The sequence below is a fragment of the Ornithodoros turicata genome, chromosome 1 (assembly GCF_037126465.1).
Source record: "Ornithodoros turicata isolate Travis chromosome 1, ASM3712646v1, whole genome shotgun sequence".
NCBI lineage: Eukaryota > Metazoa > Arthropoda > Arachnida > Ixodida > Argasidae > Ornithodoros > Ornithodoros turicata.
In genome coordinates this window covers 164927999-164940326 of record NC_088201.1, presented here as the reverse complement: position 1 = coordinate 164940326, position 12328 = coordinate 164927999, and the positions used below count along the sequence as shown (strand labels likewise).

The 12328-nt window shown below is 45.0% G+C and overlaps 1 long non-coding RNA gene and 2 other non-coding genes across 3 annotated transcripts; 1 reads left to right on the top strand and 2 right to left on the bottom strand.

Moving 5' to 3' along the window:
- The first annotated feature begins 7005 nt into the window (after nucleotides 1-7005).
- On the top strand, nucleotides 7006-7417 carry LOC135372428 (uncharacterized). The gene is made up of 2 exons (XR_010415993.1): nucleotides 7006-7132; nucleotides 7191-7417. It is a non-coding gene; the product is annotated as an uncharacterized LOC135372428 (long non-coding RNA).
- Nucleotides 7418-10021: 2604 nt separating this feature from the next.
- Nucleotides 10022-10095, bottom strand: Trnat-cgu (transfer RNA threonine (anticodon CGU)). Its single transcript has one exon. It is a non-coding gene; the product is annotated as a tRNA-Thr (tRNA).
- A 109-nt stretch (nucleotides 10096-10204) lies between these two features.
- Nucleotides 10205-10278, bottom strand: Trnat-agu (transfer RNA threonine (anticodon AGU)). Its single transcript has one exon. It is a non-coding gene; the product is annotated as a tRNA-Thr (tRNA).
- Between the last annotated feature and the right edge of the window lie 2050 nt (nucleotides 10279-12328).

The window sequence follows — 12328 nt, the reverse complement described above, 5'->3', positions numbered from 1 at the left end:
CAAGTCCAGACATGCCACGATGACGTCACAAACCAGGAAAAAAGCACACGCGCGCACGCGCGCACACACAGCAGCTCAGGAATGCACAAGGAGAAGTGCTTTATTGGAATTTCTACTCCTGGCTCAGACACCAACATTTCTGCTCAAATCTGCCATAACTGCAAGATTGAGCACTGCTTACTTCATCGAGCACCCATCAAAATCTAACAAACAAAAAAACAAACAAACCCACTTTCCGTAATAGAACACTATTCAGCTTTACCAAGTGATTTTCTTCTGCTTTAGCAGTGAAAGAAGAAAAGAGCCATGAAAAATTACACGTACTTTTGCTTGAATAGCTATAAGAGATAAAAAAAAAACGAAGCACAGGCTGGTGACAAAGGCACTCATTTCTGCTATCAGATAATTATTGCATAATGCTACATACACAGTCGCGTTGTCCCTGTGTAAAGAAAGCACAGGACAAGGGTACACAAATCGAATTGGGAAAATCACTTCTACTCGCGTAGCATAATACCATATACGCTGATTTTTTTTACGGGCGAAAATTGCAATAAGAAGCCACTGCTATGCAAGTGCAACAACCCTTATTTTTAAACCAACATTTTATGCAATACCACATAAATTTATCACTCGAGTCACATGAAAAGGCATACACAATGTACTTACTGGTTAAGTGGGGTCACAGTTGCACACACACACACACACAACACAGACACAACGAGCGACAGTGAAAAATAAGAAATTACACGCACTTCTGCTCGAATAGCAAAGTGTCAAGCATGACAAAACACATTTGCTACCACCAGAAAATTATTAAACAGAATAATACAATATTCGCAAAAATTAAGCTTGTGTGGCAAACACACAACCTGAGGAACACACCTATTCACATCTGCTTTCTGAATTTGTTATACAGGCGTGAGCGATTCGATAAGAATATAAAGCACGCTGCTTGGAGAAAGCATATATCATGTGTAGCTCAGTCTACTCTATTGAAAATGTGATAAACCTTATTTTTCAAACAAAAAAATCACAGTCGGCATAATATACGGCAATATCGGCAATATCACTGAAGTCAAACACGTTGAACTTACTTGTCAAGTGGTGTCCCTGCTGCACAAACGCGCACACACACTCACACATTTTTAGTGCCTCACAACGAGCAAAAACACAAGGTCTATTCACAGCCACATAAATTCATATTATTCCTCACGTCAATAATTATCCAACCATCGTCAAAACGGGGAACACGCATATGCCAATGCGAAACAATAGGCCTTCCCGCCGGATGTAATACGATATCGCCAGTCGACCGTCCCAAAGCAAAAATGAAACACAGCATCTCAGGAATGCATGTTGCCTATACATCCAAGAACAGCGCGCAGCAATTATAATACAGAATGGGATTCATTTCTTTGTACTTTTGTTTGTTTGCATATAAATATTTCACAAGAAATATTACAGAGTGTCAAAGGAGAACAGCATTCACTACACCCTGTAGCTCTTATCGTTTTTAAACAAACCAGTTTTTATATGTTCATAACCACACTACAATTCACTAAGTAGGGGAGTCACTATTGATTCAAATAAGATAAAATATCATTCCATCGTCATTGATTGCAAACTTCACGCAAGAATAAGCAACTGCTGCGCGCCGTATTTTTCTTATAATAAACACCAAATCTCCAAAACAGCCCAACAGCAACGATTTTTTTTGTATTTTGTATTTATTTTTGTCGTTTCCAGCAGCTCAATACATTGTGCGAGTCATCAAAAATTAAAAATTTGGTGTTTATTATAAGAAAAATACGGCGCGCAGCAGTTGCTTATTCTTGCGTGAAGTTTGCAATCAATGACGATGGAATGATATTTTATCACATTTTCAATAGAGTAGACTGAGCTACACATGATATATGCTTTCTCCAAGCAGCGTGCTTTATATTCTTATCGAATCGCTCACGCCTGTATAACAAATTCAGAAAGCAGATGTGAATAGGTGTGTTCCTCAAGTTGTGTGTTTGCCACACAAGCTTAATTTTTGCGAATATTGTATTATTCTGTTTAATAATTTTCTGGTGGTAGCAAATGTGTTTTGTCATGCTTGACACTTTGCTATTCGAGCAGAAGTGCGTGTAATTTCTTATTTTTCACTGTCGCTCGTTGTGTCTGTGTTGTGTGTGTGTGTGTGCAACTGTGACCCCACTTAACCAGTAAGTACATTGTGTATGCCTTTTCATGTGACTCTAGTGATAAATTTATGTGGTATTGCATAAAATGTTCGTTTAAAAATAAGGGTTGTTGCACTTGCATAGCAGTGGCTTCTTATTGCAATTTTCGCCCGTAAAAAAAATCAGCGTATATCGTATTATGCTACGCGAGTAGAAGTGATTTTCCCAATTCGATTTGTGTACCCTTGTCCTGTGCTTTCTTTACACAGGGACAACGCGACTGTGTATGTAGCATTATGCAATAATTATCTGATAGCAGAAATGAGTGCCTTTGTCACAGCCTGTGCTTCGTTTTTTTTTATCTCTTATAGCTATTCAAGCAAAAGTACGTGTAATTTTTCATGGCTCTTTTCTTCTTTCACTGCTAAAGCAGAAGAAAATCACTTGGTAAAGCTGAATAGTGTTCTATTACGGGAAGTGGGTTTGTTTGTTTTTTGTTTGTTAGATTTTGATGGGTGCTCGATGAAGTAAGCAGTGCTTAATCTTGCAGTTATGGCAGATTTGAGCAGAAATGTTGGTGTCTGAGCCAGGAGTAGAAATTCCAATAAAGCACTTCTCCTTGTGCATTCCTGAGCTGCTGTGTGTGCGCGCGTGTGCTGTTTTCCTGGTTTGTGACGTCATCGTGGCATGTCTGGACTTGTTTAGCAGTGTTGCAGTTCTTCCCGCTGCTAGTATCTTGTTGGTGTCATGTTGTGCTAGCCGCGTGGCGATGTGTGGTGACCTGAGGTCTTAAGCCTTTTCCCTCATCGCTTAAGTGAATGTGTGTACCCTTGTCCTGTGCTTTCTTCACGCAGGGACAATGCAAATGAGTATTTAGCATTATGCAATAATTATCTGATAGCAGTTGATGGTAGTTTGTTTAGCATGTGTTTAATTTTTGAAGCCATAGCTATTTTGCTATTTGAGCAGAAATGCTGGTATCTGAGGGTTTAACACTGCGGGTAGAAATTCCTGTCTGAGATGAATCAGCATTTCACTGCAATTTGTTTCTTTTAAGTAATATTATTGAAATTCCACAGCCAAAATGGGATGGTTGTGTGCCTGATCATGAAATCAACTTGCATATCGGAATGACATGTGATGAGAGCGAACTTTGCGCTCAGGTGCGGCAATGGTGTAGGCGGACGGAGCATTACGTGAAGCCAAGGGCAAGCTGCGACCTTGAACATGCAGAGCAAGTTATTTTTAGGCTATGACGACTCCTCGCACCCGTGCATGTTGGGGCATGCAGCGAGGTCGCCGCTATATAAGTGGGGAGGATGTGTAAAGAGGCAGCAGTCTTCGCATCGCTTCGGGAGTGTGCGGAGCTCGCTTCAAAAGTAAGTATTTTTCATCCACGCTCTGTGGTGCACGATTTCTTAGTGTTTCTTCTTTTTTTTTCAGTGCCTAGATGCGTGTTCTGCTTTTTTGATCCTCATGATATCGGGGATGATGAGCCATTGGAAGAGAATTCACCATCTTCTCTAGACATTTCACCTGCCACATTGCATGCTCACGTCGAGCGATCACATCCCTATGTGGACATTTCCTTCCTGCCTTTCTTTCAAACTGATGGCGCATTTCGAGGTATCGTCAAAGCGTTTGTGCTATTGGCATCTGTTCACGATCAGGGAGTAGAGGACTTGCGACAATATTTAGACCACCTCCACAATATAATTGCCATTTTGCGAGCGCAAAGGATACCCTTTAGGTTTTGCATTTGTTCTGACGTTCTAATGATGAAAGAAAATCGAGGGGATGTAACCGCACACATAGCTCATTTCATGGCGCTTGCTCGCGAAGTCCACAGCGACGGAGCTATTGCAAATACTTTGATGGATGTGATTCAGGAGTCCACCGGGCGCATTGAAAATTACCAGCGCGAGGGTAGTGGGTTTGTATCCACTGACGTCCAAAAAGTTCAAATGTGTATTTCCTCTGTGAAAACTAAAAAATTCGGGTGCAATGGGGTACTTCCCACTAATTTGGCTAGTCGTAGGAATGTCCTAGCAAATGTCCCTTTACCAGAGCGTAAGGAGGGCGAGTGCTTTAAATACAATACGCTCGCCCTCTTGCACCCACAGGAAAGGAACCGATGGAAAAAATATGAAAATTATGCAACAGAGTACTGGTGGCCTAGTCACTTCCCTGTTTCATTCGCTGATCTGGACGAGTTCGAAGAGAAAAATAGGATATCTGTGTACGTGTACGCGTACGTCGATCAGGGGGTGCACGTGTCGCGACCCCCAAAACTGGAAACGAAAAGAAAATTCACTTATTGGAGGTTGATGAGCATTTTTTCGGAATTAAGTCCCTCGAGCGTTTGTTGACGAGAAAGAACACGCGTTTCGTATGCGAACGTTGCACTCGCTCTTTTAATGAGGAAAAGAGCATGGCGAAACATCGACGGCTTTGCGCGGACGTGAACGAAATCCTATTAGAATTTTGTGAACCCGGAGAAAACTTTGTAGAATATACTAAAATACAGTACATGCAACAGTACAACTACGTTGTCGCGCTGGACACGGAGAGCGTACTTGCGCCCAGTAGTGATGGCATGCAGCGTCACATCACCTCTAGCTTTTGTGCCGTGCTCGTGCGTACCCATGACTCAAGGGTGTTGCGCATCAGGACGCACCATGGGGAAGATGCGGCAAAGCAGTGTGTGAAGGCGCTCATGGAAATGCGAGATGAGATGATCGCCCTGAACGCTTGCTCCGCCGCAATGGTGCTGAATGATGAGCAATGCGCTGAGCACAGAGCTGCTACCCATTGTGCGTACTGTAAACAGGAGTTTACCGAAGATCTACCCCATGTCCGGCATCATGATCATTCGAAGCATTGTAGTGCGGGCGAGACAAATTATATCGCAACTTTGTGTAACCCCTGTAACGTCGCGTGCACGACGAGGGAAAAATTGCCGATCATGGTACACAATTTGTCCTACGATTTGGCCGGGCTGCTGCGGGAATTTCACATTCTTGGGTGGAAGCGACCTCCCTTCATTGTAGCCAGCTCCATGGAAAAAATTCGTTTGTTTGAAATTGGCACCTTCCTCTTGAGAGATACCATGCAGTACCTGAATTCGTCGCTGGGGGAGCTTGTGGAAACTGTCAAATGCATGGGGGGTGCAGAGGCGTTCCAATGCCTTAAGCAGGCATTTGGAGATGACTACGAAATTTTGCTTCGTAAAGGTGTATTCCCGTACAGCTATATTAGTTCTTTCGCAGTGTACGATGAATTGACCTTGCCAGAAAAATCCGCCTCTCGAAACGATCTAACTGGGGAAGATGTAAGCGATGGGGACTACCAGTACGCTGTGCATGTATTTGAACATTTTGGGTGCTCGAGTTTACGGGATTATAATGCATTGTACCTGAAAACGGATGCCCTATTACATGCTGACCTGATGCAGCACTTCCGACGTCTGTGCTACGGCGTTCGTGGATTGGAATTGCTTCATTGTGTTTCTCTAGCATCCTATTCGTGGCAATGCGCTCTAAATTACACGCAGGCAAAATTGGAGTTAATCATCGACGAGGACATGTACAGAACCATCGAATCGGGCGTTAGAGGTGGGCTCTGTCAGGCGAGCAGGCGTCATTTACGTGCCAATAACCCTCTGTGTAGTGGCTATGATCCCGATAAAGAGGAGATGTACATATCATACATAGATTGCAACAATCTTTACGCATTCAGTATGATAAAGCACCTCCCAATTGGTGATTTCGAATGGGTCGAGGATTTTAGCTCCGTGGATTTTATGCGTCACCCCACTGATTCAGACGTTGGCTACGTGTATGTATGTGGCTTGGAGTATCCAAAATCTATCCACGCACTGACACGGTACTTTCCCCTGGCTCCTGAGAAGATGGTCGTCCCGAAGGATTGGCTCTCGCCATTCCAGCGAGGGCTTCTCAAAGAATTAATGTATCAGCCAGCTAACAGCAAAAAGCTGCTGCTCACGTGCAAGGACAAGGTCGAGTACGTCGTTCATTATGCGCTGCTCGCACTCTATTGTAGATTGGGTATGAGAGTGACAAAAATTCACAGAATTCTAAAATTTCGCCAGGCACCATTCCTGCGTCCCTACATCGAGGACAACGTTGGCAGACGCGTTGCCTCGAGCACGACGTTCAAAAAAAATTTCTATAAACTCTCAAATAATGCGGTATTCGGAAGAACGCTTTTAAATAAATTTAACATGCGGGACATTCGAGTAGCCTTCGATGAGGAGACGGCGAGTCGCCTCGGGAGTCGGGCGGAATGCGTGAGGATGGAAATTTTGTCCCCGGATTGTGTCATGTACGAAATGCGCCAAAGAAAAGTGCGATGCGATTTCCCGCTCCAGATTGGGTTTACGATTTTGGAACTGAGTAAATTAACCATGTACTCATTCTACTACGAAACCTTGCTGAGTAAGCTCACTTGTCCAGTGATTGCCTGTTACTTTGACACGGATTCTCTGATCCTCGGCCTATTCTGCAAGGACTACGAAGATCAGTTACGAGCGACCGCCGCCGACCACTTAGATTTGTCTTCCTTCGACCGGGATCATCCACTGTACAGTGAAAAGAATCATGGGAGACTTGGGGCTTTCAAAAGCGAAACTGGTAGTGTACCAATCGAAGAAGTAATATGCTTGAAAGCTAAAATGTATTCCATCAAATTAGCTGGAGGAAAGCAAATTGCAAGAGCTAAAGGGGTCAAAAAGAATATTGTATGCAAGCACCTCCTCCATGAGACATACTACAATACCTTGTTCAATCACACGAGGGTATCGAACGAACAAGTATCAATCGTTGGAAAGAAACAGTGCATGTACACCATCAGAAACGTCAAAAGAAGTCTGATGGCATACGACGACAAGAGATACCTCAGCAATGACATCGAATCCTACCCTTACGGAAGCTGTGAATATGGTAAGTTTAAATGGATGATGTAAATAGTGAAGCTCATAATGTTCTGTTTTCGCTTCAGGAGATGTGCAGGAAGAGAACTGATACTTCCGTGACATGCTGTTCTCGCGTGCGGTCTGGGACTGAGCCGTGGATGGAGAAGGACGAACGCTTGGGTGATCCACACGGTACTTATGTGAAAAATGCCATGGATGCGGGGTGGAAATGTCCAGTGTGCTGGAAGTGCCCCAGAGAGAACTACAATCTCTCTGAGAATGCCATGATGTGTCTAATAAATGTTGAAAACTATTTCCCGTGTTTTTCTATGTCCTTACTGTTCCGAAGCGTTGTCCTGGATTAACTAGAAAGCGTTCCAAGCCAATATGCAATTTGGGGGGGGGGGCTTGTGAGCTGGCCCAGAAATGAATGGAATTGACCCACGAGGGACTGTCTATGTTGCGGTTGAAATTATGAAGCAATATGCAGTTGAAAGCGTGTGACCGAGTAACTAGAGAGTGGAAATGACAAATGAGTCTATCGAGCATGTATGAGAGGCAGCCAATAGGTCAACCACTAGGTTTTAGAAATGAATGGAAGTGACCACCCCCCGGACCTATGGACAGGTGAGCGATTTAAAAGCCTATGACTTAGAATTGAATAGAATAGATCATTTTGGTGTCTACGAACGAGTGAGCAGATGTTGTGGCAATGAACGGTAGCCAATCACATAGAAATTGGATGGATCACCATGAAGGGGTGGAGCCTGGATCGGTCAATCAGCGTGAAGGAATGGAGCTGTGACCAACCAACCAGAGGACTTAGAAGTGGCTTGACCTAGATTTGAATTGGGTGGTGGATTAGAAATTCCTAGAACTGGATTACAAAAAAGAGCGATTTGGAAGCCTATGAACTGACTTAGAATTGAATAGAATAGATAATTTTGGTGTTTATGAGCGAGTGAGCAAATGTGGCAATGAAGGGCAGCCAATGACATAGGAATTAGGTGGATCACCATGAAGGGGTCAAGCCTGGATTAGACCTGGCTTGACCTGGATTAGAAATGGCTGGTGGATTAGAAATTCCTACAACTGGATTAGAAAAAAGTGGTTGTTGTGGGGCTCGAATCTATACTACTCCCGTCCACCCCTATTGCACTCGACTTTCAGTACATTTTGCTGCTTGGGACACCTTTTTCCTTTCCGTCAGTACTACATCTTCTCGTTGTTGCTTCCTTTGTTTGTCTCTGTCGTCCAACGCTCCGGAATTCTCCTTTCGCATCCTCCTTTTTATTGGCTCATCATTGGTATCCTTCTCTATTGCCAGGTTACTTTCGCCTAGAATACTTTCTCCGTATATATGCTCGTTGTTTATAGCCACTGCAGTATATGGTTCTTCCTCTTTTTCATCAACACGTTCATGTGCTTCAATCTCCATCTCCGGATCGTCTGCAAGATCTAGGGCGTCGTGGTCAGTTGTTTCCCTGGTGGACCTGCGGATCTTCGATGCATAGCTGTTCACACATTCTTCTTCTGTGTGTCCAAACGGACGGCACGATTTACACCGGGGCGTCCTACATTGTTTTCGAATGTGCCCCACCATTTTACACTTGAGGCATAAAGGTGGTCTACCCGGTATTGCGAGCAAGACCTGGCATCCTGATATGTTTATCAGATGGGGAACGTCATCCGCGGTAATTCCTCCTTTCAGTTCCATCTGAGCAATTCGTGTTGTTAGTTTCTACGCCTTCAAAGAAGGTATTTTCCCACTTGACACGTTCCACCTTCTTCACAGTTCCAAAAGGCCGCAACGCTTGCACAACGTCTTCGTTTGGCACGTGTATGGGAATCCAATTGATCTCCATGTTGACTTCCTGCTTATTTGGGTCAACCATAATACCCCAAGCAGCACAATGTACTGAAAGTCGAGTGCAATAGGGGTGGACGGTATGCGTCTTTATCAATGTTCTTTAGTTTCATCACTCTGTTCAAGGCCTTCCACCTACCCGTCCGCCCCTATTGCACTCGACTTTCAGTACATTTTGCTGATTGGGACACCTTTTTCCTTTCACAACCAGCTTGTGCTACCAACTTTTCTTTATCAAGACGTCGGTGAAATGTTATGGCCCAGACATGATTGAACTGATATGACCCAAACCCCTGCCACATCTTCTTTACAAACAATGTCCTTCAGAGCATCACCGAACCTGTCAGCGTTGTATGGTCTCCCAAACAGGTCAGCATGGAGCAAAAGAGTATTGTAAGACGCACTACCTGGAGGTATTGTCGGCAAAATAACCTTGTAGGCGTTTTCAGTCGCATTATCCTATGTAGCCCGGCTAGGCCTAGCCGATGTGACCGCTCCCGGGGATCTTATGATTCCCACGTCCGTTCGCTAACGCTGCCGGAAGTAGAATCCTTAACGACCTAAGGCAGGGCGCCATGGAAGGCAAAATACAATGCGATGTCGCAGAGTTAACGCTCCCTCGCAGGGTGTGAACAAGAGAGTCTACCAAAACTGTAACATAAACACGACAATGATGGGACAGTTAGGCACGGGAGGGAGTCGAACCCCCGATCTCCTGTTTACTAGACAGGCGCTTTAACTACGTTAGCCACGACGATATGGAAGGCAAACTACAATGTGATACCGCGGAGCTAACGATCCCTAGCAGGGCGTGAACAAGAGAGTCTACCAAAACTGCAACATAAACACGACAATGATGGGACAGTTAGGCACCGGAGGGAGTCAAACACTCGATCTCCTGTTTACTAGACAGGCGCTTTAACCACCTGAGCCACGACGATATGGAAGGTAAAATACAATGCGATGTCGCGGATCTAACGATCCCTAGCAGGGCGTAACAAGGAGAGTCTGCCAAAACTGCAACATAAACAGGACAATGATGGGACAGTTAGGCACCGGAGGGAGTCGAACCCTCGATCTCCTGTTTACGAGACAGGCGCTTTAACCACCTAAGCCACGGCGCCATGGAAGGCAAACTACAATGCGATACCGCGGAGCTAACGATCCCTAGCAGGGCGCGAACACGAGAGTCTACCAAAACTACAATATAAACACGACAATGATGGGACAGTTAGGCACCGGAGGGAGTCGAACCCTCGATCTCCTGTTTACTAGACAGGCGCTTTAACCACCTAAGCCACGGCGCCGTGGAAGGCAAACTACAATGTGATACCGCGGAGCTAACGATCCCTAGCAGGGCGTGAACAAGAGAGTCTACCAAAACTGCAACATAAACACGACAATGATGGGGGTGTTAGGCACCGGAAGGAGTCGAACCCTCGATCTACTGTTTACTAGATAGGCGCTTTAACCACCTACGCCACGGCGCCATGGAAGGCAAACTACAATGCGATACCGCGGAGCTAACGATCCCTAGCAGGGCGTGAACAAGAGAGTCTACCAAAACTGCAACATAAACACGACAACGATGGGAATGTTATGCACCGGAAGGAGTCGAACCCTCGATCTCTAGCAGGGCGTGAACAAGAGAGTCTACCAAAGCTGCAACATAAACACGACAATGATGGGAGTGTTAGGCACCGGAAGCAGTCGAACCTTCGATCTCCTGTTTTCTAGACAGGCGCTTTAACCACCTAAGCCACGGCTTTTTTTTTTTCGTCACTCTTTATGTGTTCTGGATAAAGAGAGCGGTACCTTGGGGGCGGGAATGTTTGCATGACTGTGTCCCAGTAGAGCTTCCTCTTGGATACATTTGTGAGGTAAATCCAGGAAAAACGTGGTGGGGGGGGGGGGATACATATTTATTGAATGGAAAAACGTGCTTCAAAGAAGAGGAACGCACTCTTGATTTCCTTGAAGAACACCAGGTTTCCGCTGTCGCACACCACAGGACTGCTGGATCCCACCCAGGCATCCAAGACTTGTCCTCCGAAGGTATATACAGGGCTGCATAAAATGGGATCCAGGTGATTCCGGAAATACATAAATCGGTGCACTAGCAGTTTTATCTCTAAGCTTATAACACCAAGTCTACCCGCCTTAACTGGCAGGAAAATATTGGAACGTCTCATCCTTTCAAACTTTGATTCCCATACGGAGGTCGCAACCATCCTGTGGTATTTCTTGATGACTTCCATGTTGCATCCCATAGCTTGGGCCTTATACAACATCGATGGATAAAACACAGTGTTTGCGACGTATGCCCTTGTTAGTAGGGTTGTCCTGCGACACTTGTATTGCGGGGCCTTAGCCTGTAGTGTGTCTACGGCTGATTTCAGTTTCGCAGTGGCTTCGTTTTTTTCCAGGAAAGCAACTCCCAGGTAGGTGCCGACTTGACGTCCCCAGGGAATTTCATGGAACTTTTGAAGCATTGTATCCCAGTTACCGAGCCAAGCTCCACTCGATTTCTTCGGATTCACACAAGCACCTGAGATCTCACAGAATTTACGCGTTTCTTCTAGGCAATCTCCAATTACTTTGCGGTTGCTACAAAAGAAGGTCAGATCGTCGGCGTACGCGCATACCTTGATGGTTTCTTGTCCTATCATTACACCTCCAATGTCCACATTATGCAAAATGTTCTGACATAAGGGCTCCAAGTACAATGCGAATAGCACAGGAGCATGGGACATCCCTGTCGTACCCCGCTTTTCACCTTGATCTCGTTTCCAATTACAGCATTGATAGCTAGCGCCCAATTAATGTCCCTGTAGCAGATCGACACCCACTTAGAGAGCTCTGTTGCTCCCACCTTAGTTAAAATACTGAGTAGGAACGAGTGCGAAGGCCTGCTTAAAGTCCACTTGTAAGATTGCAGCAGGGATTCCAGCTGCCTGCGCAGCTTCAAACACAGTCCGCATAACATGTAGATTCGTCTGTATGCTCCGCTTCTTTATGCCGTACGACTGGTGTGGGCCTATTACTTTCCACAGCACACTATCTAGTCTTCTTGCCAATACCTTCGCCAATATTTTATAGTCCGTACACAGTAGACTTATTGGTCTGAAGTCCGTCACGAGGGGTATGTTTTGTTTCTGTGCTTTTCTCTTCGGGATGAGTACCGTGACAGAGCTTCCCATGGTGGGTGTTAAACGTCCTCTTCTGCAGATGTCTTCATATACTTTAACCAATATCCCGGTAGGTCTTCCATCAAGACCTTGTAGAAGCAAGAGGTTATGCCGTCCCGACCTGGAGATTTGTTGGTATTTAGCTTTCCAATGGGCAGTTGAACTTCTG